The 5208-nt window shown below is 38.6% G+C and overlaps 1 long non-coding RNA gene across 1 annotated transcript; it reads left to right on the top strand.

Moving 5' to 3' along the window:
* The first annotated feature begins 4249 nt into the window (after nucleotides 1-4249).
* LOC124866439 lies at nucleotides 4250-4844 on the top strand. Its single transcript, XR_007037814.1, has 2 exons — nucleotides 4250-4694; nucleotides 4771-4844. It is a non-coding gene; the product is annotated as an uncharacterized LOC124866439 (long non-coding RNA).
* The last annotated feature ends 364 nt before the right edge of the window (nucleotides 4845-5208 follow it).

Raw genomic sequence — 5208 nt, 5'->3', positions numbered from 1 at the left:
GTGGTGTCTACAGTTCGCCTACAAGCCTGGCATCTGAGTGGATGATGTCATCATCTACCTCCTGCACCATGCTCAGACCCACCTGGAGAAGCTTGGTAGCACTGTGAGGATCATGTTCTTTTTCACCATCTCCTAATCAATGCAGGGAAAACCAAGGAGATGGTGGTGGATTTCCGCAGGCACAGACCCACCACTCCAAGTGACACTAAGTGTCTGTGTGTTCACCTGAACAATACACTGGACTGGAGTCACAACAATGATGCGCTTTTTAAAGCAAGCATCAGAGCAGAGTCAGTCTCCAGGTCTTTTTAGACTCTGTGGTGGCATCAGCATCTTCTATGGCGTAGTTTGTTGGAGCATCAGCTTATCTACAGTTGAGAGGAAGCGATTAGAAAAGGTGATCAGAAAGGCCAGCTGTGTCCTATGTTGGGTTGCCCCTCATTCCAGTGCAGGTGGTGGGTAACAAAAGAACTCTGGCAAAAAAAAAAACATCACTTTTGGACAATGTCTCCCACTCCATGCATGAAGTCATTGCAGAACCGCAGAGCTCCTTGACAGACTGCTAATTTTTTTGTGTGCTTTTTTTAGTTTTTGCTTTGTATGTGCCCTGAAAGGCGCCTTAAATAAAATGTATTATTATTATTATTATTACTATTATCATCCAAGGTCCACAAAGCAACATTATTGTAGATTCTTTCACCCAGAAACTGTTAGACTTTATAGCATCACTACTCAATTAATTGTTTATATCCCTACTGTTACAGTAACAAGAGAAGAGAACAGAGCAGGATGAACCATCACATTAGGATTAGTTATGAGAATCAAACTTGATCAGTGGTGTTGCACCTAAAAAGCATTTTCACATTCTCCTTTCCAGCTGACTGTATGACAACATTTATGTTGTATACTGACTAATAACAATGCCAAAGTACCTGAAGATTGCACTTTTTAAGGTATGTCCCTTAAAATCTTTCAATAAACAAATTTCTACATAACAAAAGGCCCTAACTGTTTATGGTGCTCTGCCATGCATAATCTTGTTTTTTAAACGTGACTTTTATTTACTATAAAGACAGCCTAAATATCACTGAGTCACTGCTCATGCAATAAGAACATACATAATATGGCACAACTCCAATTGTGTTTCAATTAGCATTTGCAATCAGTTGCATTTACAGGTTAATTATTTCACAAGCTGAATTTTCAAAGAGGCAGACCATTAAATTAAAAAAGCAAAATGTCTCCACACCTCTTGTAAAGCGAAAAGGACGTCCTAGGTTATGCTATTTTAAAAAGTGGGAAGTTGCCAAAATATGAAACTGGAAAGCAGATATTCAGTACAAAGATTTCGTTATCCATGAGATAATTCTGATTAGCCTTACATATCGCACAGTTTATTCATATTAAGGTAAGAGAGTCACAGATCGAGCTTTTATTGGACAAAATTAGTTCTTCCTTTGTTTGAGGTTAGACTTGCCAATTCTTTTTTTTAGAACTATATCCCATAAAAGTGAAGACACTGCAGGTTCATTATTGGAAAATATGAGGGCATCAGAAAATAATTCTCCAACATCAACTTTCTACACATTTACCACTACAGCATAATTTCATCATCACATAAACCAGCCTACCACAGAGTTTTTTGAACATGTTGAACACTTGCAACACACGAGCGCCGCAACTCTCACGCACCAGGTGTACTGCATAGGTGTACACTACTCATATGGACCACTGCTACAGAATCATGGCACACACAATGCAAATGTCGCAGCCGTAACCCAATAGAACATCAATTAATCTCACATTGAGCTTTGCAGATCCTTTATGCGCTTGCAGATGTGAGATGTTGGAAACTTACTCGCTGATTATTTCCACAAATAATTTCCTGACCACTTGGGGACACACATAGATAATTTAAATGATATTCACAGATGATTACTTGATCCTTTAATATAAACAAAAATATCCAAAACAAAATGAGAAGGTGACATCATGGAAAAGTAAAATTAAGTTCTGGAGACATGTCCTGGGGTTTGATAAAATGAAATATGCATTATTGTAAGTATAGGGGTGGCATGATCATACTGTGTTGGTGTTAGGCTGCAGAAGTGAATTGCACACCTTACAAAACAGATGGCATCAATAGAAAGAAACATTATGTGAATAATGTTGAAGCAGCATCTGAAGAAGAGAAACTAAAGTTTCGGTGAAAATGGGTCTTCCAAATGGGCAGTGACCCTAAGCATACTACCAAATTGGTTACATAGGGACCAAAGGACAGCAAAATCAATGTTTGATCTCAATCCCAAAGAAACATTTGCGGGCAATCCTTTAAACCTGTGAGCAGGGCAGGCTACAGCCCTGGCTCAGTTATACCGGTTCTGTCAGGAGGAATAGGCCAAAATTCCAGCACAGCTTTGTGTAAAGCTTTCTTTTTCTAGTATTTTTCCAAATAATAGTATAGGACGGAGAGAGGGTAATGACATGCCCAGCATAGGTCCCCGGGTGAAAGGGTCCAGGACTGAGGCCTCCATATATGGGTCGGGCGTTGTACCTCTATGCATTGCAAAGTGCCTCATTTATGTAAACTTTTGTTTTTAACTGTATAACTTATCCGAATATTTAATCAACTCAGCAAGAGGTTATATCCCCTCACTTGATATTTTCCCCCAACATCCAACACATATTTAGGAAAATCACAGCGGTAGGTGCTAGAAAACAGAGCTCTACTCCACATGCTGCCTTGTTTGTCTATTGCAATGTCTCTCTTTGTCACTCACACCAGGTGACAGGAGAAAAACACAAAAAGATTAGTACTCATTTAGTGCTTTCGTTAGGGGTTTGAGATAAAAATTATCCAAATATTTTGGAGCAGACTATAATTCTTCTATGCATGGTACTAATGGAAGCATGAATCACATGGGAAATGATTAATAGAATAGGACATTTGAACATTAAGCCCATCTAATGACTCACTTATCACTAAATATTTATGCGAAAGAAAACTTTGGGTCAGGAATAAAGCATTTGTCTTTATCATTATCTCATCTTATATGGAACTTTCATAAAATTCGTAGTTGTAATCAATCACCTTACAATATTTGAACCTGGGCAAGAATCGTCTGAACAGGATACATTTGGGAGCATGTAGAATCTGTTCATTTGATGGTGGGAACAAAAGGATCCGTATCAGATCGTTTTTTACAACTTCTACCTTTCTGCTGTGTTTTGAGCGAAGTAAAAATAAAGTGAAGCATTTTTTTCCTGGGCAAAATGTATTTGATATATATCAGCCTACAGTAAAGACTGTCAAAGAAGATATAGTGATAAGGTTTGGAGAAATGAAGGAAGTAAAATAATTTTTCAGGCAAAGAAATACCACTTCCACCTGCAAAATGACAGGCATATAAAACATTCACCTTATCAGCTTTCTGCTAAAAAAATAATAGTAGCTTGTAGCTATGATTTTTAAATAGTTTTTTTAAAGATGGAAACTGAGATTACATTAAAAGGTGCCAGCTTAGTAGATGCATGGTTATTTACTTATAAATCATACTTTTAGACTTCCAGCTAAATTAAATGACTTATCAAGTTGTTTTTTTTTACAGAGCTTACATAACATTTCTCACAGATTCGACTTTGGGTGGAAATGGATTTTTCATTATAAAGTATGAATAAAATAATTATTCAATCTTTTAGCTCAAAGAAAAGTAAAAGTGTGAGGCCATGTCTCGGCAAGTTTGCAATTGTGCCAAACACTTTCCATTTTTTAGGATTATATATATAGATTGGGCACTCGATGAGATGCCCAAACGTTAGGATATTTCTTTGTACCCTAAACCTTGCTTCTCACCTCTCCACAACAATATTTTCACTAAAATTAACTTATATTGTGGTGGTCTTCATTTAGGGGTATCAGAATAAAGATGGCTAAATACAAATGCACACTACACTTTTCAGTTTGTCAGAATTTTGAAAATGATATATCATTTTTTTCCCTCTTAATAATAATGCTCTACTTTGCATTACAAAGTAGACATTATAAAGAAATGAATAGTTTCATCATTACAGTATATTTGTGTTGATTCTGCACTGTTTGCTTCATCTCTTTCTGCCTGTTGATCTTCTTTGTGCTGCAGCTATTAGGATTGCTTTCACCTGCTCCTTCCCAACCTGCTCCATAATCATGCCTCACCTGTTCCACCTGCCTTTATAAGCAGCACTCTGGCAGACAAACAGTGCCAGATTATCAAAAGCTTATGGGAGTAATTGTCCAGCATTCCCTCCCTGCCTGCCTGCCTGATTCTGATCTCGTTTATGCCCCCTGGATTTCTCTCTTCTGCTCTGCCCACATCGAATATTCTCTTGGCTTCTGATTTCTGGACGGCGACCTTGCTTCTGCCAACTGACTACCGCTCTCTGCCTTACCCCTGGATCTGTTTGCTTGAATCTGCCTTCCCGTTCATGACCTTGCTTCTGTGCTCTGACCGACGATTCAAGCCTCTCCCTCGGATCCTGTCACCTGACTCTGCTTCCCTGGCTTTGACCCAGTTTCTGTCCCCTGACTAGCACACTCTGCTCACTCACTGGGAGTACAAACCTGAGAGCCCGTGTGGCATTGTCCTGCTGTCACTGGATCATCACACTGAGGAGCCAAAATTCAGTTTCCTTATCTCTCAATGGATACTGAAAAGGTTAGTGGTTTTTATTCTGAGTTTGTCACTATTCTCAGTACTCTGCTCAGCCACTAACCTGTCTGTTTGCCCTCAGAGGTTCCTGAGCCTGCCGCTGGTGGTTTCCTGTCGATCATCTTCCAGAGTTTTCAATAAATCTTTTGAATCTTACCTGTTGAGTCCAGCTGAAATTCCAGAGTTATTCGTTACAATGTATCTCCATTTAGAACATAAAAGACAAATATAATTCCTTCAAGGTACAATATGTGAAATTTGTGTATGGGTGGTCCTGCACAAAGTTTATGACTATAGTGTCTATGTCTTGAAAGATAAAATTATTTTTACTTTAGACATCCCTTTCTACCTAAAGTGTAATCTGTGAGAAATGTTGGGTGAGCTATGCAAAAAACATCTTTAAGTCATTGCAGCATGCCCTAAAGTAAGATTTATAAGTAAATATCCATACATCTTATGACAGATTTGCTGTGGGGAGACACCTCTTCAGCAGGAACAGGGGAGCTGTTTGGACTTGATG

Source organism: Girardinichthys multiradiatus, chromosome 4 (genome assembly GCF_021462225.1).
Source record: "Girardinichthys multiradiatus isolate DD_20200921_A chromosome 4, DD_fGirMul_XY1, whole genome shotgun sequence".
Lineage (NCBI taxonomy): Eukaryota > Metazoa > Chordata > Actinopteri > Cyprinodontiformes > Goodeidae > Girardinichthys > Girardinichthys multiradiatus.
The sequence above is the reverse complement of the archived record's forward strand: the minus strand, read 5'-3'. Positions and strand labels throughout refer to the sequence as shown.